The sequence below is a fragment of the Astatotilapia calliptera genome, chromosome 8 (assembly GCF_900246225.1).
Source record: "Astatotilapia calliptera chromosome 8, fAstCal1.2, whole genome shotgun sequence".
Taxonomy (NCBI): domain Eukaryota; kingdom Metazoa; phylum Chordata; class Actinopteri; order Cichliformes; family Cichlidae; genus Astatotilapia; species Astatotilapia calliptera.
The window spans coordinates 18,817,455-18,839,638 of record NC_039309.1 but is presented as its reverse complement, the minus strand read 5'-3'; the positions used below and the strand labels follow the sequence as shown (position 1 = coordinate 18,839,638).

The 22,184-nt window shown below is 40.9% G+C and overlaps 2 protein-coding genes across 13 annotated transcripts in view; both read left to right on the top strand.

The window, feature by feature from the left end:
• The window catches only part of cacna1g (calcium channel, voltage-dependent, T type, alpha 1G subunit), a 335,496-nt gene that overhangs the window by 5,133 nt on the left and 308,179 nt on the right, over positions 1 to 22,184 (top strand). The gene's annotated exons all lie outside the window — the stretch shown is intronic.
• Positions 1 to 22,184, top strand: part of LOC113027637 (uncharacterized) — an 81,873-nt gene that overhangs the window by 3,345 nt on the left and 56,344 nt on the right. The window lies entirely within an intron of this gene.

The following is a 22,184-nucleotide window of genomic DNA, read 5'->3' as shown; positions in this document are numbered from 1 at the left end:
ACGCTCTGAGTGATGTTTTGCTTGCCTGTGTGAAATTCCCTCTGCAGGTTTTGCTAATGATTCCTGCAGAATCTGCGTATGATAAAGAGTGAGAGCTTTTGTATGTGTGTGTGTATGTTTGACAGAGAGAGAGCGAGATTGTGTAAGCAGTGCACATACGCAGACACACATACACACACACACACACATTTCCCCAGGACTCCCGTAGGTGTCTCCTCTCTGGCGGGGAGCTGGATGTTGTGCCAAGATGCAGGAGGAGGAGGGGAGAGTTTGGGAACTGGTCCAGTGCTCTCTATCCTTTGCTCACACTGATTTAAGCAGAGGATTACACAGCCCAGAACAGTGAGGGAGGACACCTGGCCAAGGCTAGGTGTTTGTCATCACATTGAAACGGCATCACTAGCAGCCTGATAAACCACTTGCGCTTCAAAGGAGTGGAAGGATTTGGACAAAGCATGCTACCAATTTCATGTTTCTCTTCCGATTTCACTCTCCACATTTGTTGCCTGTCTTATGTGATGCGTCTGTCTAATAATGGAAGCCGAAGCGCACACTTACTTAATCAGCAGAAAATGTCTCCCGCCCTCCCCTCCCCTCTCGCAGACCCCCCTTGCTTCTCCTTTTTTTTTTTCTCCCCTCCTCTCTGCAGCTAAAAGTCTCACGCTGGCTGGAGGAGCGAGGAGGGGTGTATGCCATCTTCTCCAAAACCGGCAAAAAAAAAAAAGAAGAAAAAAAAAAAAGAGAGAGCGCGAGGTGGAGGGAGGCTAAGCTGAAGAGCCGTGTGCGATTTCAGAGAGCATTTTTTAAGAGGTGAAAAAGTTGGCCTGCTCCCGCCAGAAACACAGCTTTCATATTTTCTCCCTCTGCTCCTACACCCAAACCTACCATCTCTTAAGTTGCTTGGAGGATTTTCCAACTTCTGGCAGTTTGATGCTCTTTGTGAATCCCATCAGAACTTCTTTCATAGGCGTGTTAGGTTGCTGTGTCGACACTTGGAACATACATTTGTGTGTAAAGAATCTGAATATGTGCTGTCTCTCACTGGACCCTTCTTACATACTCACTCATCGTGTTTAATGAAGTATTTACTCAGCAGTGCAAAAACTTCTTATTGTGTTGTGCAGGGATCTTTAGTCTGTGAGTCATGTATCTCGGGGACCATGTGATGTAACTTGCATGTATTTTGCATGTGAATTGTTCACTGCAAGGGATGTGTGTGTTTGTCAGAGTGTGTATTTGTATGCATATTCAAAGCTGCACACGTGATCGTATTAGCGTGTGTTTGAAGCTTAAACGTAGCTTAAAAGTTTGTATGTAGAATGCAGCTCGCTAATGGACAGATCCACAGTGGATTTGTAGCACGTACATAGCAGCCTGGTTAGCTCAGTCAGTAGAGCACGACACTCTTAAGGGACTTTAAGTCCAAAGAGTTCTAGGGCCTCCAGAGGGTAATCGCCTACTTGGGAGCTCCCCAGAAAATGACTTACCTTCAGGGTATGGCTAGAACTCACCAGAGAGTCCCCCATATGATATTATTATGATACTTCACCGACAATATGATATTATAGCCATTTTTATGCCGAGCAACCTTCCCATTCTATAGTAGCTTAACCAGAATACAAACAGCTGGCAGCAAGTTGAGTCCTCGTACTCGTGTTCATCGACAAACACTCATGTCAGCAGTCTGCCTGCATTTATAAACCACACAGCAATTATCTGCAAACCTTTGACAGTCTCTGAAACTGACTGCAGTAAGTCCAAGTCAGACTGTTTGTAGAAAGGTTGCCTCTTATTAGGTGATGCATGTAATCACCTTGAAATCTACAGTGGTTTATTAGGAGGTAGCTTTGTCAAGCTAAGCGTGTCCAGTTTTGAGTCGATTTAATCTAAGTTCGCCTGGAAAATGTTGTTTTTTAAATGTATTTAATAATATTATTATTGACATTTGGTTTCTCTGTATCAATACAATATCACCACACAATGTTAAAATATTCCAGCCCGACTTCAGGAGCTGGTTTCTGTTTGCATTTGTACCAGTACGAACAGGAACACTAATGTGACACATTAGCAAGCTGGTGAGCAGCAACAGCTTATAACCTCAACAAGAACACAGGATTTTGTGATCAGTAATGAGAGTTCTGTGTTTGCTGAGTGTTTTGTGATTAAACTTATATTAACTATGAGCACAGAAGCCCACATAAATACCTTTCAAACCCTGTGTTTGTGAGGTGTAGCCAATCAAAAGAAAGCTGGGTTAAACGGAAGACTTGGGGAGGCAAAATGGCTTGTTTCAAACAGCGGGTGCTTAGCTTAAAATAAATAAGGATTATTTTGAACTGAAAGTCATGCAAAGCTCCTTAAGTTCAATCGAACATTAGAATTAGAGTTTTATTGTCACGGCGAGTGAGATGAGCCGTGTGGAAAGATTAAAGGAGGATCCAGTCGCAGGCACTCGTGAAGGTGAGGTGGTTTATTGAACACAAAATGCAAATGGAGAAACGGCAAACGGGACTGAAAACTATTTAAACTGAGAACAACTAAACTACTGAACACAAACCAGGACCTGAACACGACGGCGGTAAATGACGACGGACAGCAGGGGAGAACACACAGATGAAGCATGGTGGATACACAGACAGACCAGCAACTACAATGACAGAAGACACGACTTAAATACACTCAGAGAAACACAGGGAGATTACACACAGGTGGGAGAAACAGCTGGGAGTAATTAACGAGATGAGACAAGGGAGGTAACTGAACACGCTCACATGAGACGCAGACCTTCACAATAAAACAGGAAACAAGAAATCACTACACAAAGACGCAGACTCGACACTGCGAGACAGACAGAATATAACACATGGAACCTGAACTAAACTAAACGTGAGACACAACCGAAGAACAAATCCTTAAACACGAATAAACAGAAACATAGAATTCAAATAATAACCAACAAATCACAAAGGTAACAAAACAATCATACGAGAATAAACCAAAACATAATAAACTCAGAATGCTGGGTCGAACCGACCCAGAACCGTGACATTTATGAAACAGCTGCCACCTTAAATTAATGCCACGTAACAAGATGCTCAGCTCAGTCCAACAATAATCTTTCTAATCCTAGATTAGAATTTCCTGATTAGTCTAATTAGAATTTAAAGCTGCATTAATTGATTTTTGGCCACTTGGGGCAGCAGTGCAAGCGAAAAGCATTGACATATTTGATGATCCCCTCATGAAATAGTTTTTTCTGAACAAACTGGGAAATCTTTAGGAAGCACAGAGTGGAATTAGCATTCATTTGGAGTTGTATTTGATTTAGGTTCAGTTTATGAATTCTCTGGTACTGGTTAGAAGCAATTCTCAAGTTTACAGAAGGATAGATGGACGACTAGCTAGTTCCAAACGTGGTCTGTGTGCTTTGGAAACTGCAGACGCTCACACAGATTGCACTGGAATCTCCCGATCTGATCTTTTGGTTTTCTTTTCCTGTCCAGAAATCTTCTTGCTGTACTTCTACCGCTCTCTGTCACTGGCCACGTTCCAATATATTTTATTGGTGAACAAAAGACTGTTGGAAAAATTCACACAAAATTGCTGAGGAGTTCAGTCAAGAGGTGCAGTGGTTACAGAAAATATGTTTCCTCTGATACCTTTCTTTGAACTCACCGTTACATTTGCCAAAAGTTTTGGACGACATGAGAGCGAACTCTTCGGTCTCACTTTTAAGACGGAAACTAAGCTTTAGAACGAACACTTACATAACTGCAAACCAGAGAACTCTAATGAGAGCAGTCAAAATCATTCAGCGCTGTGGCTGGTATTTATGTAGGCGTGTGCATGTGGGTGTAGGGCTTTGTTATTGTGCGAGAAAGTCTTTGTTACATTCAGGATTTAATGTTAGCTGATAGGGATTTATCGCTCTTAGTCACCGAGTCTTTGCTCTTGGCTTCGGCTGAAGGAAGTGACTGATCGTTTATTGTATCCCTGTCCAAATATCAGTTGCAATATTTACCGGCATAATTGCAGCGTTGTTTTGTTGTCTGTATCACACAGACCTACTGTTCGGCTAACATCTGTTGTAAACACACTCGACACACATTCGAAAGGCACCAAGGTTGTTTGAAGTAAGTGACAGTTCTTTTAGCATAATGTGTTGAACCCGCTCCAAACACTGATTCACTGAAAAACAGCCATAGATCAGTTTCCTGGCAATGGTAAACTCCCGACACACTCTGCAGTATGTGTGTGAAATTCAGTGATTCAGCCACCGCCACACTGAAAGTGCCAATTATTGACGAATAACAGGAGCGACAATCAGAAAGAGATGGCAGGAGGAGGAGAGAGGGAGCGAGTCCGAGGCAGAGCTCAGACTGCACTAAGGTGTGAGTAGACGACTCGGTATGAGGTCTGTTCTTAATGAAGAGCTTTGTTTAAGCTGTTAAACACAAAGAAAACCCTTCTTTGTGCTTGGCCCGCAACACATTTTCAGCTCTGTTGCTGATTGCTGCACTTCTATAGTTTCACATAGGCGGATTATTAAAGCTTTTGCTTTAAACAGCTGGTGTGTTTTTTGGGGGGTTTTTTTTTCCTGGAAAAGCTTTCCTTTAGGGCACAGAGAGTGATTATTTCATTTTTCATTAGAAAATTACTCTTACTCCCAGTTAATGGTTTCCTCTTCAAAGGAATCTCGCAGAAATCATAGAAGTATAAGCATCTGATCTAGATTTACGGTTACAAAATGCACCGTACTTTGTATTAAAGTATATTTGGAACCCTGAGCAATGTTTCTTGCTATTGCTCTATTCAGTTTATAAACAATAAATTCTAGGCTGAAATCAAAGACAGTAATTTTAACTGTTGTTTTTTAGGTTAGGGTAAGGCTTCAGTCACACCAGCCTATAGCCTGGCAACCACCAGTCGCCAACCAGTCTGGGTGTACTCCCCTACTGGTTGCTGCAGGGGGAGATTGCTTTGGCTGCCTGCAGGTTGCAGCCAAACCAGCAACTTGGTACTTTGTTAAATGGCCTCTGTTTGTGGTTTGCGTTGCACTTTTTCTATTTTCAGTATTTCTAGAAGAGTAAAGGCAAGTCAGTGTCTTCCATGCAATCCATGGGTGGCTGCGGCAATCTGCTAGAGATCACAGCAATCACAGGGAGATTTTTGACACAGCAACCTCTGGAAACTGCTCACCAACCAGGTGAGACAATCAGACAAGCTTTCTTTATAGATTATCGAATATATTGCGCATATTTTCTTCTGCTGGATAATACCTTATAATAAGGTGCTCCTCTGTCTGTAAAATCAATAGAACATCCTTGGAATATATTCCACTTTGTTCACAAGATATATTTTAGATTCCCAAGGCCTGTATTTGAAACAGAAAATAAATACATACTTTTATTTCTTAACATCACCTGCTCTCGTGAAAACTCAAAATATTAACCTTGTTTTTGCAAGATTAGAATTAAAACCCTTCCCTTTATTTTAAAAACTCTTATACACACGTGCAAAACTCTTATGTTGTAGTGATGAAACTGGAGTAGTGGAAATGCAAAATGAATTTATTTATGTGAGTCGCCGTACGTACGGGGGAATTCACTTTAGGGGATGATCAGGCAAAGGTGCAGATAATGACGGCTAGACTAGCCGTCACGCAGACACTAATTAATATGTTAGTAAAAAATCACCTGACCTCTGGGAAGTCATTTCTGCCTGTCTTTTACGTCCAGTGAGAAACCACAGCAGTCTAATCTAAACATCAGAACAGAGTCTGACTGCTCGCCGTCTGTAATCGTGAGCTGTGGTTCGACCGTTCTCTGCTAGAACCATCACAGCTTCTCCACTTACCTGCGTAACTTGGTTTCTCTGAGTACCAGGTTACTTAAGTATATGTGAATGCAATGAATGTGCTTGTGGCTCGGGCCTGGCAGCCACCTCGGTGTGCGTGCTGGCAGCCGAGGGGCCGGTTAACCTGATACACACCCGGTGAGACTCTGACCACAGCGATTCGGGAGCAAACCACAAACTCTACTGTAGACTGACAACAGCAGCAAGAATCACACTCACTGTCTGTGTGTGTTTGTTGTGCCTCTGCCTTATTATATGAATGTGTTTACTGTTCTGAATGGAAGAGCAAACGTCAGTTTCCTCCTTTCTTTTTTTTGTGCAACTTTCTGATGGAGCGGCCAGCTTTTACTCGCTTGGGTTTTTGTTTTTGTTTTTTTCTAATGTGCGTGTTGCTTCATTCCTTTTGTCAGACATGTGTTGTGCTCTTCCACCCCTGTGATTCTGGTGGCCTAGTTAACAAATTAATGTGAATCCTGTAAAAACCACAGGCTAGCTCCTCAATAGAGGGAAAAAAAGGAGAGTGAGAGGAAAAGAGGAGCAGCAGCAGGGTCTGATGACAGGAGGTAGTGAAATCCATGGAAGGGATGGAGCTTAGACTTTTACAGATGTGCTGTCTTCGAGAGCTCGTCTGCGGCCCTGTAAAAATCACTTCACAGTGTGTGTTTGTGTGTGTGTGTGTATGTCACCCGCTCATAATCTTTTGTTTTTGCCCGCAGCAACAGTAGTTCCCCTGTCATATTGTTTCTGCTTTGAGAAGCACAGTCACATGTGTTTGTCTCCAGACAACAAATTTATCGCTGATTTTCAATCAATTATTTGTACAGAGAGAACAATTAGTGCAGATAAAACCCCGCAGTTAATTACTGCTGCTGCAGAATGCGTCCCAACACAATTAAGATGTATGAAAACAAAACAGTTCTGTCATTGTCATCTGCACTTAATTGTCAGGAATGCTGTTTTGGTTAGACCGGCTGGTTGTGTGGATACTTGGTTTGTTGTCTGATTGGAGTGTTGTGTTTATGCCTGTTTGACTGTTCCATCAAAGACCGCTTGACGCATTGGCTGGTTGGTTGATTTGTTGAAGGATTGTGCAGTTAATTGGTTGGTTGCATGAATGGTTAGTTGGCTGTTGTATTGGTTTTTTATGTGGTTAACTAGTTGGCCATTTTCCTGGTTGGTTGACCAGCTTGTTTAAGTGGTGACTAGTTGGTTAAATGGTTAGCTGGTTGACTGTTTGTGTTTTGTTTTGATAATTTATTAGTATTTAGCCATTTCTTTTTTTCAGTTTCTTTTAATTGTTAGAAACATTACTCTCATTTATGACCCCTCAACAATAAAAGACGGGCTAACTGGCATAATTAAGTAGTCAAATGAATGATTTGTTTGGTTCAGCTTTTGTGAACTGGGTATTGGGTGGGTGATTCATTTGTTGAATAATCAAGTCCAAGGGTAACTGGCTGCTTTTCTTGTTGCTTTGATGGTGGTTGGTTTGTTGGTCCGGAAAGTGTGTAGGCAGCAAACATGATTTTTGTTGTGTTATAAGATAACTTCTTAACACGCGAACGATAATATTAGCTAAAGTTATCTGTAACTTGTAAAGCACTTGTATTTATCTTATCTTTTTTTTTTATCTGTAGCTTAAAACCCTGGTTTTATGTAACCGCAACAGCAATTTACATCCACCATTTGCTACTCCTGTCATAATGAGTGCAACTAGCGAGTAGAGCTAGCAACGCTTTGTTATTTGTTTGAAACTGCTCACGTTCTTTGTAGCCTTGTTGTATTTATGGTGTGTTTTTGTCATGAAATAGGTTTGTTGTTTCCAAGTCTGGTCTTATCTTGGTGTTGTGCACACTAGGACACTTTTACATCACATAAAAATGTATACTGGATGAGTAAAAGAGTCAAAGAGGGATTCAATTTGCTAAAATTTAACAAATATTTAGCGTTCATTGGTGAACTACACTGGGCCACACCTCTTAATTTTTCAATTCAGGTGTTTCCAGTTCAATTACCACATGTGTACAAAGTCTGCATTACAAACATTTGGGAATAAAATGAGTCATTTCAAAGAGTTCGCAGTGTCGTACAGTAAAATCATAGCACTATTGCATAAATCCATTTGCTAAATTTCTTCCCCTCGAGATATTCCATGATTAGCTATAGGAGGAGCCACTGTAACCCAGCCAGTAAGTGACAGACCATGTAAAGTTGTGAGGTCACGAGTAGTGAAGCACATAGTATGTAACATGCATCAGCATTAACATCAGCACAAAAACTGTGCACCAGGAGCTTCATGGTATGAGTTTCCATGGCCCAGCAGCTCCTGTATGTGTAATGTGTAGGTGGACCACTACATTGATCCTTGCAATGTGTGTATATGTGGGAAAAGGTCAATAGAAAATTTACCACAGAGTATTTGAATTCCCATTCCCACACACTGTAGGAAATGACTGTGGGTCTCCTAAAAGCTATTGATATAAATTTCAACTTAATTTTTATTTATAGAAAGATAGGTCTCGCTTCTTTAGGCAATGCTGATAACTTGCTATGGCTAAAGAGTGTGTTTGTTAAGGCATTAGCAATATTGTTGATGATTTATTACTTCCAGGCTGGACTACTGTAATTCATTATTATCAGGATGTCCTAAAAACTCCCTGAAAAGCCTTCAGCTAATCCAAAATGCTGCAGCAAGAGTCCTGACAGGGACTAGAAAGAGAGAGCAGATTTCTCCTGTTTTGGCTTCCCTTCATTGGCTTCCTGTTAAATCCAGAATTGAATTCAAAATCCTGCTCCTCACATACAAGGTCTTAAATAATCAGGCCCCATCTTATCTTAATGACCTTGTAGTACCGTATCACCCTATTAGAGCACTTCACTCTCGCTCTGCAGGCCTACTTGTTGTTCCTAGAGTATTTAAAAGTAGGATGGGAGGGAGAGCCTTCAGTTTTCAGGCCCCTCTTCTGTGGAACCAGCTTCCAGTTTGGATTCGGGAGACAGACACTATCTCTACTTTTAAGATTAGGCTTAAAACTTTACTTTTTGCTAAAGCATATAGTTAGGGCTGGACCAGGTGACCCTGAATCCTCCCTTAGTTATGCTGCAATAGACGTAGGCTGCCGGGGATTCCCATGATGCATTGAGTTTTTCCTTTCCAGTCACCTTTCTCACTCTATGTATTAATAGACCTCTGCATTGAATCATATCTGTTATTAACCTCTGTCTGTCTTCCACAGCATGTCTTTTATCCTGTCTTCCTTTTCTCACCCCAACCGGTCGCAGCAGATGGCCCCGCCCCTCCCTGAGACTGGTTCTGCCGGAGGTTTCTTCCTGTTAAAAGGGAGTGTTTCCTTCCCACTGTCGCCAAAGTGCTTGCTCATAGGGGGTCATATGATTGTTGGGTTTTTTCTCTGTATCTATGAAGCGCCGAGAGGCGACTTTTGTTGTGATTTGGCGCTATATAAATAAAATTGAATTGAATTGAACTTCACCTGTTACGGAAATTTCATAGGTACTGTAGAAGCAAATATAGAGTTTAACATAATGTATTTTCTATACTTAAGACGTGTTACTTTATCAGAATAATGAAAGTATATATTTGATTTTGCACTGTTAATGTGTTTTTTCCCCCCAGTCTCTCTTGGGCTGTTTCGTGAGATGGCTGTAAGTTTATGTAGGACTGAGTCCAGGATTTTCCTACCAGCTTTTTCTCATTAGGGTATTGTAGAAGAATTGAGCTTGGCTGCACAGAGTGGCAACAGAAGGGGGTGGGGGTACAGAAGAGAGATGAGAATGGCATGGGTAAGCTATATATTTACTCTTACACAGCAAAATCTTATTGGACACATGTACCGAGTTATTAAGCTGTCTTACTGCCGCTGCGTCTGGTCTACGTCATGACAAATGCTTTGATCTTTTTCTCCTCCACCTTTCTGCTAACTGGTGTCCACTACTTCCTTCTCCATCTTACCCTCTTCTTCAGTCATCATATATCGCCCCAGTTTTGTGAAATTTCAGCTGCCCAGCTTTCTAAAAACCTATTTTTTGACAAAATATGTGACCTGGTTCTTCAGCTTCTTTCCTCTCAGGTCTGTTGTTTCTTGCTTCTTCTTTTTTTTTACCCATCTCTGCTCCACCTTCTTCTCATAGTTATTTTTGATAATTACACCTCCCCCCTTTCCTAGCTGTGTTTTTCTCCAGACAGATTGATAAGCTGATGAGCAGCAGGAGATGCCATGTCTGATAGAAGTGCCCTTTTTAGGTTGTGTTACTAAAAAAAGGAATCTGGTGCTGTTGACACACTCCAGACCTGAGCGCTGACCTTATCTCTGTACCAGCTCACACACATACTCATGCACACTTCAGGGATAAACACGTAAAGCGCCAAATCAGTCGACTGTCAAATCAGCCCGCCGCAAAACTGCCAGTTTTGTCAATAAGTCGCACAGCCACACACCGAAACGCGTCTCTTTTGTCACTTTCTGCACATTTTTGTCTCGCCGCTCCACCTCCCTCCTCCTCCCTGCTCCTCCCTCTCTGTCTGCATCGCTATCTCAATCGCTCTATGTCAAGTCATTGGGACACTAATCAGGATTTTCCCGCAGCAGGTCTGGGGAGTCTGGTGAAGGAGCGGGAAAAAAAGAGAAAGATGTCTTATTATAGATAACAAACGAGGGATATAAATACCTCTGGGGTCAGGAAGCTTATATAAGAGTCATGATATGTCTGCTGGCCTCGTGAGATCGTGTGTGCAAGTCTGCATCTGTGCACACGGGGTGTTCACAGCTCCACCTTCAACTTTAATAAAACTTTCCCATTAATGTAAATTTAACTCATTACACAACATCATTGTACGACAGCAGATTGGCTGATAGTAACTCACTCAATTACCGTTGTGATTCTGTGCCGAAAGCCATGTTGTTGCGTTCAGCAGATCATGCAAGTCTGGTTTGTTCCGGTTCATATAGATACATGCAGCTGAGTGGAGGCTAATGAACTTTTCATAGTGGGTTGACCACGTGTGTGTGTGTTTTCAATTCTTTTGAGTAGCTGTTGTGGTTAATCCCCCTATGGTGTGTGTAATTAAAAACCTGCAGAAATAGTTTTTTCATATGAAGTGTAGTATTGACGAGCATATGTGTCGCGTGAGCTCGAGTGAGTTTTCGGTCATCGCAGTGAACCATTCCCTAAACCCCTCCCCCGAACAGCAACTGTTCAGTCATAGCTATTTGCACGTGCTAAAACATTTTTTATTTTCAAAGCCAAACATAAGAGAACAAAACTAAAGCGAATACAGCCTCGGGTGTTGACCCAAGCCTGCATGTCCTTATGGGGGTACAAAACCCCCCCCAGAAAAAACCTAAATGAAAATGCTAATCAACTCAAGTTGATGGTACTTACCTTGTGATTTCCATAAATTAGGTTTAAGTCAGGAACAGTCATTGACTAAAACAGTGACTCACCTCAACCGGTCGCAGCAGATGGCCCCGCCTCTCCCTGAGCCTGGTTCTGCAGGAGGTTTCTTCCTGTTAGAAGGGAGTTTTTTCTTCCCACTGTCACCAAAGTGCTTGCTCATAGGGGGTCATACGATTGTTGGGTTTTTTCTCTGTATGTATTATTGTAGGGTCTACCTTACAATATAAAGCACCTTGAGGCGACTGTTGTTGTGATTTGGCGCTATATAAATAAAGCTGAATTGAATTGAATTGAAGCCAAAGTTTTGGATGAAGAGTGAAGCCAGGGACAGACACTTAATCTTTTAGCATAATATCTAGCTAGCTTGGAACACTGATCCATTTCCAGAAATACTCGATTCTAGGAACAAATCTCACCACCCCACTGCTTTATTGGTTATGCCTCCAAGCACCTATTTTTAAGGATTTTCTAAATTAACTTTAATTTAAATGGTCACTGGGACATAGAAAATGCACATATTGAATCACCTGTTAAATCTAATTAGAAAGAGACTTTGGCGTATGCTAACTGTGCCCCAGAATAAGGTTTAAGAAAGCTTTTTACACTTGGAAGTTATACTTCTAGCCCCCCTCTTTGGGGGGAAAAAGGCTGTTTTCAATTAACTCTAAAAGAATAAGATGTTGTTTTTGTCCACCTCTGCCTACCATAGATTCAAAACCTAAAAGCCTTCACTATTAAATAACATTTAAAGGTATAGTTAGAAAACAATACATTGGTAAGGTTTAAAATGAGGAGTGCTCCTCGTCCCCTCCCAGACATAATGTTATTTACTTCTATGACTCAGTAAAATTAAACATATTTAATGTTGTAACCAGTAGTGGAGCTAATATCTTATTAGCTCCATTATCTCACGTTAAATCTTGTGTTTCTGTGCACCTGCTATATTATTAGACTGTAGCTACGTCTTCTAATGTGTATTTATAGAGGCAGGAGGTCTGTACACATTAAAAACAGTAATTATAACTTATTGTGCATTTTGGGGGGTTTTCTAATCAATTTTTCTGAATTCTCCTAAATCACCGCTCCCTCACTGGTGGTTGGATCCCTGTGTGCTACTCCGATGTAATAATTCTGGAAACACACAGTTTCAGATCAGTTCACTGAATGAGCAAATGTAGGTTGTAACTTACTGCAGACATATTTGACTGTGTTGTTGGTTATCAAATATATGGAAAAGTGTTTGCGTGTGTTTCTTTCTGTGTCCGCACCTTTCTAATATTGTAATTACTTCAACTCAGTGCGTTTTCACTGTGACCTGTTTTGCACAAGCAGTGACACTGACATGACAGTCTCTCTCTTTCCCACACACACCCATACACACACACACACACACACACACACACACACACACACACACACACACACACACACACACACAAGCGAACACCCTATCAGGCTCTCTCTCCTTGGTGCTTGGCCCAAATCACTGTGACATTTACAGTTTGCAGCCATTAGAGTTTAATGTCCCAGGGGCGACTGTGTGATGGCTGCTCCTGAATCAGATCACAGAGTTTTGTGGAAGTGCTGAGCCTCAGCATCCTTTTAAGCACTACACCTGCGCTGGGATCAGCTGAGAAGGGAATGGGATCATGTCCTATGAGCCTAGAGCTTACCAGATTTAAACGGGGTTGCAAGGTTATGTGAAACAGGTGTAATCTGTTAAACTGGAAAAGAGAAAATGTCACATTAGCACCTGATGATAGAGTCTGTGTGTAAGATATGGCTTTGTATGTGAAGCTAGTGACAGTAGTACCCCCCCCCCCCCCCCCCCCCCCCAATGGCCATATTATTAAATGTGAGGACTTGAAACATTATATATATATAGGTGCAGTGGCTCCTAAGCTAGGCGAGTGGCTCCAGCAGATCGCCCGGGAACAACATCGGAGATCTCTGTCCAGAAGAGCGCAGTCCTAGGAACAGCTAAGATACTGTGCAGGACCCTCAAGCTCCCAGGCCTCTGGTAGAGGACCCGAGCTTGAAGGATTGACCGCCCGCATGGGTGAGCGGGGAATTAAAAAAAAATATATACATATATATATATATGTATAGCAACTACGCACACACAGATAAGAAAGAGGACAAATAAATAACTTAAATGTACTTAATTAATGTACTCCAGCGGGAGGTTAGCTTAGCTAACATAATAGGTGAAATCGGATCCATATAAAGGTAACAAAAGACACCAGCTAAAAAATGTATCTACTGATAAAGCAAAGAGGGCTGTAGCCTCTGTGTTGTCACCTGTTGCTTTGTGAATCTGCTTTGAAGTCTGATGTTGCCACTTTTTATAATAGGTTATCATATTTGAATAAGATGCTGGCATTAGGAAACCTAACACTAGCACTTGCTAACGAGAGTGGCTTTCAGTCTTTTCCATATTGTTTACTAGCTAACAGCTAAGTTTTCTTTAGCCTGTTTGATACTGAGCAGGTACTGTGAGCGTCGATATCCTTTTTTAAAGCCTTAGTTTCTGGAAACAGCTGTCTGCTCTGCTTAAAAATGTAGTTGCTATGTGCAGGAGAACTGTATATTTGTCAAAAACATTTGAAGAACAGTGCTAACATTATGCTATCAGTAAGTCTTTATACCTTAGTTTATGCTATGACAACTGAGGCTAGCTTTAAAATGTATTACCTCGAAAATGTTGAAAAAGTTTGCTTATCTTTTTATATTATATTACAGTATATTATTCACATCCATTGTCTGGAGTATGGTGCTGTGTGGGAATACTGCTTGTCATAATTGTGTTCCTTCAGATGAAGTCACACTAGATTAATAACAGTATAATGAAGTGACAAAGTAATATAAAAATCTATATATTCTGAAACCCCACCAGCAGCAGAAACAGCCACACAGCAACAACAGTTCAATAGAATATGCCAAAAATCGACAGTGCTTGCTTCCCACACGGATACAAATGATACCTAAATGCAAACAGTTCGACCCTCTTCCTCCATCACACATATTGCATTCTGTGGCTCCCACACATTCATAAATGTGACAATATCATTTCAGGGAGAAAAATGCATTGTGTTCCACCCGAGGGTGCCGACCAGCCCACATGCAGGATGAGGAAGACAGCGGGATCTGCTTTTCGTCTTGATTAATATTTTCTCTTAGTCACCATTGCTTTACCCAATCACCCCCCAACCCGTCTATTTCCACCCCTTGTGTGTGTGTGTTTAGAACAAGTGTGCATACTGTTGCATGAATGTGTAATATCTGGTCTTTATTAGGCTTTATATTAGCATAGGCCAACACAGCATAGCTGGGCCTGACATGCGGGCACACAGGGAGGTCTCACTGTAAGTTTTGCAATGGTCCCATACATACAGTTTGCAGATGTAGACTGAGAGGGAAACCCTGTCTGTTCCCTGGAGGTGTATGTGTGTGTGTGCCGGATTTGTTCAGTGACGTTCATGTTTGTTGCACTGTATGTTTGTGTGATATGTAATCCTCTGTTGGTGTATTTGTCTGTATTGTGTAATTTGCCAGTCCTTCCCATATGTGAGGTTGTACTGTGCATAATTCCTGCCAGAAATTTTTTTCTTGTTTTTCTTGTGTGTTTATCAGTAGTGCCTCGCTGGGCACACGCAGACTATCTGAGGGATTGTATTGTGCATTGTGATACACACACACACACACAATGCAGGGAGGGGAGCCTCGGCGCTCGTGGTTTCGGTGTCCCTCGTTAACTTGCTCTGTTCAGGATTTCCTACAAGATGTGGCTACAGAACCAGTTCCAGACTCTTTCTCTCTCTCTTCTTTCCTCTCTCTTCACTTCCTCCTTGTCTCTTTGTCTTTTGGGAAAGCGAGAGAGAGAGAGAGAGAGAGGGAGAGAGAGAGAGAGAGAGAGAGAGAGAAGTCTGCTTCTAATTTAAAACGCTCCCTCGCTGTCCTGCTCTGGGTCCTAGCTTCCCTCTGTGTGAGGCAGGCAACCAAGTGCATCTTTAAGAAATAACACAAATTAAATTCATGAAATAAAACCGTGTGCCTGTGGCTCACACAGGAGCCCCAGTTGTTTGCCTTTACCTTTCCTATGTGCCTGTGTGTGTGTGCTGAACAAAAGCTCCACATATCTAACTTCACTTGCTCTATTCATGATCTTTTATGACTCTGTCATAACTCTGCCTTTGCAGCAGTGCATCACATTATTGTGGCGTGATAATGGTACACGCTATATTGTTTTATGACTGTATAGTGTTATATCATACTAAACTTTTATGTATTACATATAAGCTTATATATAAGCTCTTATATTCTTCAGTTCAGTTGAATTCAGTTCAATTCAATTTTATGTATAGAGATCACTACATCACAACAACAGTCAATTCAAGATGCTTTATATTGTGAGGTAAATAACCTACAATAATCCAGAGAATATCCAAACAATCACATGACCCTCTATGAGGAAGCACTTGGCGATGGTAGGAAGGAAAAACTCCCTTTTAGCAGGAAGAAACCCCCAGCAGAACCAGCCTCAGTGAGGGGAGGCCATCTGTCACGACCAGTTGGGAGTGAGGGGAGGAATACCGGACAAAAGAGACACTGTGGAAATGCAGAGTGAAAGAGAAACACTCCACAATATTGGAAACCTGCAGCAGCCTTGGACTATTGCAGTGTAAATAAGGAAAGGGTCGTCTGATCCCACCCTAATTATGCGCATCATCAAAAAGGAAAGTTTTAAGTCTAACTTTAAAAGTAGAGAGACTGTCTGTCTCCTGAATCCAAACTGGAAGCTGGTTCCACAGAAGAGTCTCAAAGTTGAAGACTCTGCCTCCCATTCTACATTTAAATACCTTAAATGCTCTGTTGGGGTGATATGGTATTATCAGGTTTTATAGTATTGCTCAATATTCAGTTAAATATTATATAGACTAAACAATTGACTCCCCCATGAGGAAGCACAAGATAAAATCCCTTTTAACAGGAAGAATCCTCCCACAGGACTAGACGTGGGGTGGGCGGCCGTCTGCGTCGACCGGCTGGAGCAGAGAGGGAGAGAAGAGACGATGCTTAGTGCATCACTGGAAGTGCCCCGACAGCCCAGACCTATAGCAGCATAACTGAAACATGCTTCAGGGTAGGCAAGAAGCTGAATTGATAATTTACAATAATATACAATTTTTTTAAAGTTTGTTTGTTTTTCAGTGAAATAAATCTAGTAAATGAAGACAATTCATCACATTAATACCATAATCCTTTAAGTCCAGTATTCCCATATAGGAGGGCTGCTCATTGATTTTCTGTAATTGCATAAAACAATCAGAGCTGTTACAAAGACACATGCACAAAAGCAACAGCTTACAGTTATCGTTCTCCATTAAGCTGATTGCTTGAATGTCTTGTAAATGGGAAATTCCATATAAATCAGGGTGAGGAACTAACAAGTTATAGATGTAATCAGTTTTTTTGAGTTACATGGTTAATTAAGGTGCCTGTACACAACTAACTTCATAACCCTCCCTCAAAGACCGGGGAATAAGGAGTAGGGGCTTGTAGTTGGAAATTAAACTTTGCCTCCCCTCTTATTAATCTTACTACTTATATACAAACTTAGAATGTGCAGTTTTAGACAATAAAACACAATGACATCTCTCAAGTCCTCTCCCGGAGCTTTTTTTTTGTGCAATTTTACCTACCTGGAAAGATACTGATAGCTACTGATGTAAGGTTTCACCCTCTTTCTGTTTCAGTTGCACATTTGAACTGTAGTTCATGTCTGGTGGTACAGAGCTTTTTGTTCCAGGGGCATTTAAATAATACAATTTTGCCTCAGTTACGCAATATTGTCTTTTAGCTTTGGTCCATAATCAAGTTATAATAGCACTGAGACATATCTGTTGCTGCCGACTTGAGATTTTTCAACATGAAGGGTTACTGCTTAGGGAGAGTGTATTTCAACCCAATACATAGTGTGTCTTTTGTCCTTTTGTCTTCTGTCTCCCTCCCCTAACACCCAATGAATGGCTGATTTAGCCTGAGGTTTCTTCCTGTCAAAAGGGAGTTTTTCCTTCACACTGTTGATAACGATGGTAAAAATAAAAACATATGAAAAGCAAGCTGAGAGAAGTCTAACCAAGTGCAAAACCCAAAGGTCCAATTGAACAAGAGCCAGTGAGTTATGACAACACCATCTCTAAAACGGGGCCAACATCTCACGGTTGGCCATACTGCAGCACCAACGGCAAGATGTGCAATTGTGTAATAGTAAGATGCATTTTTCTATTGCTATTTTATCGTGTGACTTTAACTTGTTAACGTGTTTCCATGTGGTATTTAGTATATAGTAGCATGTTTCCCCCAAAGGTTCCCATTTAATAAAACCCTATCAGCAGTAACAAATTAGTATTATATAGATGCAATTTCTAGGTGTTACAGGAAAATATTAGGTGTGTTTTAGTTCTGTAGTTTCCAACTACAAAAATCAATATTTCTCGCTCAAATTAATTTAAACACCTTACATTAATTGGCGTTTCACTCCTGTGGCGTGCTTAGGGGATCTAAAAAATTAAATACACATCTTGTAACTCTATCTTACTTGTTGTCAAATATTTCTGCTTGATTAGTTTCCTCAGCCAACCCTCTGCTGGCATGGCATAATGTTTCCGTCTACTTTTCCGCATCCAATCCAGCTGTTTTTGGTCTTTTTTTAATCTTCATATGACAAAGCTACTTTGCCCCTATTATGCTCCAGAATAAACTTCCACAAACACATCACTCACAACATTCCCTAAAGCAGAATCTGCAATACACAACCATGACAATATACAAGCACAAGGTCAGAACAATAAACAGGCTTAAAGTGAATGAACATGCTGAGCCTGCATTCCTAATGCTAATGTCGGAGCATGATGGGGCCAATAAAGGAACCAGTCAAGATGCAGCGTATGTATCCCAGAATAGTTTACGGAGGGTTGACTATCTGCTTATACTTGGAAGGTTTGTGAAAGGTTAGATTTGAGGTCTCTTTCATATTGAACTGCCCCAAAGCTTCATTCCCTCGATCTGTCTTGGTGAAAAAACCTGTTAAAGCAAACTGCTGCTGTTCTCCTTGCACAGCGCACCTGTCCCTCAGATATATGGCTTTTGTTTCTACCAGTGTCTCAGGATGTTTTCATCGATCACTCCCTCATTACGTTATCCTCCCCCCTCTTTGCTCATTTGGGTTTTTTCAGCTACTGTGACTGGAGTCAAAATGCTTTGATTGAACATTTTGAAGGAAATTGAGAGACTGACAAAGTCAGCCATCTAGGAAGCATCATCTGTTAAGCTTTTCTCTCCAAAATCCCCACCGGTGAAAAAGTCATGTTTTCAGCAAATTCCAACACTTGAGGCAAAAAAATTTTGGTGGGAGAAGGGGGAAGAAGTGCTGTGTTGAGGAATAGAGAGCAGAGATAACAGAAGGTAGAGAACCACTTACATAAATACGGTCTTGATGTTGTTCATCCAGGGACTAGATTTCATTTCTGATTGGCTGGTTTGGTTCAGCAGAGCAGCTCATTGGTTGTATCTCTATTAGGGGCATTTAGTTTTTGACAGTACTGTAAGTGAGTCCTTTGCTGAACCCTCGTTCTCTGAGTTTTTCTGTGTTAGCAAAGCTAGTGTTTAAACTGATCACTGATCAGACTGTTAGCATATATGTGTATGAAATAAAATAATAATTCCAAATACATTTCGCCCTTGTGCGACCCCTCAATTCATCTACTATCTGAAGCTGTTTTAGCTCCAGTGCACTTTTCTTTAAAACCGTCATTCCAATCAGTGGTAAACATCAGCTCTGAACACTTTAGGCCAATATGTTGATATAGTGAAAAGGTTAGCCAGCTTTAGAGTTTAGCCTAAAAATGAGCAGATGCTGTTTGTGTGAACAGAGCATCCTGGGATGGAGTCCTCATCTTGAATTACTGTTTTAATCCACCCCTATTACATATCATCCCTTGAGATTAACAGGGAAATGGTTACCCCTTGATGAGTCATTTGATATCTGATCCAGTCCTCCTTGGACTAAACACGATATCTTGACCTTAGCAAAAAGGACCTTTTGACCTGTCCCACTACGCGCACAGATGCGCACCACATGCAGCATCTGCAGGGCTTGAAGGTTCTTTATGGAGGTTTGTGTGAGTGGGTTGTGGTTTTGTTTATTTCATGCTCGCACACTGTGTCATTCCACTCACGTAAAATTCAACAACAAATGGCTTTGCAAACATGCTGTGATCAAGGAAATGTGCTTGATATGTTTCTTAGAGCTTACTGTAGCTTTAGTAAGCATCCTTAGTCTTTAAAACACCTAAATCACCAAAAACACTGAAAAGGCTAATCAAAACCTCTAAAATAATAGTTGCTGCAATAATTAATATTATTAATGAATATTCTTATGCATTTCCAGGTACCCTCCCCACTATACTTGTCAGTTATAATAACTATTCTGATTAATATAACTAATCAGAATCCAACTTTTTAACACTTACATTAACTTGATAATAGTTTTATGATGATGGGATATTTTATTAATATTAATATTTTTTTCCAATTTTCTATGATACCTGCCCTAACACATATTAAACACTGCCATTGTGTGTTTAAGACTAATCTATATGAACTGAAAGCTTTGGCTTCATGTTGAGTTTCATACCATGTTTCCCCCATTTTTTTGGCTCTGTATGATGTGCAAGAGATATCCTAAATAAAGCTGTGAGCATAGAAACATCTGTTTGCAAGGAGTAGCCAATGAGGACTGTGGTTTTAAAGGGATGGAGGGGGGGGCTAAAATGGCTTGTTTTGGTATCTGAAGGAGTGCAACAAGGCACTGGATAAAATAAATGAATATTTGCCTTGTTTTTGATTTTTGAACTCCTACTTTACTCTAAAAATAAAAACATGCACAGGTTAACTGCCATATTTTTAATCCTGTGGGTTTTTGGGAGGCATGACAATTGTGCTTGGGCATTGTACAAGACAACCGAAATATAAGGTTCATTGCCTATACTGCAAACAGTCACCAGGGGGTTAGCCAAGATATTTTAACTTCTCGGGTGGCAGGCTGTCATGTGATCCATGTTTAAAGGCTCCATGAAGAACAGCAACTTTAAAGGACTACACATTAATTTATGTTAATCTAATTTAGACATACTGTTTGAGAAATTCTCTCTTAAATTTGGACAGAGCAAAGATAGCTGTTTTATCATTTGTTATGCTATGCTATGCTATGCTATAAGAAGCTAGTTACTTACTTTTACCTTCTGGTATTAGCCTAACGTGAAAGATATGTGGTGGATTATGTTGTGGGCAGATGTGGTGAGATGCTGAAGACACCGAGAATTTATTGCACATGTCGAGGAAACTGCAGATAGTTGGTATTTGGACTTTATTACTATAGGACATTCTGCTGGCCACAGCTTCACATTTAGCTTAAAGCTATTCAACTACTATCAGTCTTCTTGTCTAGTTCTTGGAAAGAATCACAATCTGTGCATTTCCCAAGTTATGAACCTATTCCTTTAAGCTTTTGACCTTAGTAGTATTAAATCAGGACCCAAAGTACTTGAAGCAAATAGCTCTAAATGTTTCAGGTACATTTTTAATCTTCATTTCATATTAATGCTGCTCATCTTTTTCTTAGGCGGTGAACAGGCTACCATACCGTTCACTAAACAAAAGATTCTGTGACCCATTTGGAAAAAGAAATAAAAAAAAACATTGTCTTCTATTTAGGTAGACCTCGGTGGAATCGCTCGTTTCTTGAGCACTAAATTGAAATAGATTCCTTAATCGATTTAAATGGATTCATTTTAGAAAATGTATTAGATGCTAGATTTATATACGAGCCGAATACAGTTGTTCATCCTCCAGCCACGTCTTTACATTGCATACTTATACGAGATGCATTTTTATTGCATCTCGCTCACAAGAGGTTATTAAGGTGTGCAGTGCTTTTGTTAGAGTCCTGGGATTCTCAGTGGTCCTCAAGAGGGAGCCCCATTATAATGAGTAATTGTTCAATTTCCCTATACTTCAATTAAGTCCACATTATCCCATTTGATGTGTGTATAAGATTGGCTGGTGTAATCATAAGTTTGCCTCCCACTACTATACTTTCTTCATGTCTGGTGTAGACATTTACAAGTCAGCAACACAAATTTTCCCATACAAGTGTTCCCTGGAGCTAGAATCTATGAAATGTATGTCTATTTTGGTGTTCAGAAGAGGTGGGATTGTAATTGCAGCAGTGCTTGTTCTGATGTACAGCGCGCCCGGTGAAATGCGGGTGGGGGGAGAGACGAAATAGGAAACACTCCCTCCTCTTTCATTAATGTATTTCACAGACTGGGTGGTTATATTTAAGACCATGAAATACCTCAATCAGCGCTCAAACTGCCAAACCTTGGAGTTTGGATATTCTTTCACGTAACAGTAGTTGCTTTTCTGCTCCCCGAGAAGAACTGTGCCTGGCTGTCTGAGTGCGATAACATTACTATGAAGAGCCAGATCATGGCCTTTCATCCGCCACAGAGCCACAACTGCTTACACCAGTGCATTTGGAACACACTGTGCTGATGTTGTACACCAGTTAGGAAACTGCGGCGTGTCATTCGAGATTAGGCCGCCGTGCCGTTCTTTAGCCGTAATGAGCTGACAGACTGATGAGCGAGACTGAAGCGTCTGGGCACTACAAGCACTCTTATAAATCAGGACCCGTTGTGAATTATTCAATACGTCCTTACCCCAAGGAGATGGAGAGGGAAAATAAGAAAAGGGAAGGGGAGGATACAATATGATCACCGGAGGAGGAAAGGATAAAAAGGAATGGAATGAAAGAAAAAAGGCAGCAGTAAGAGTTTATAAGGCAA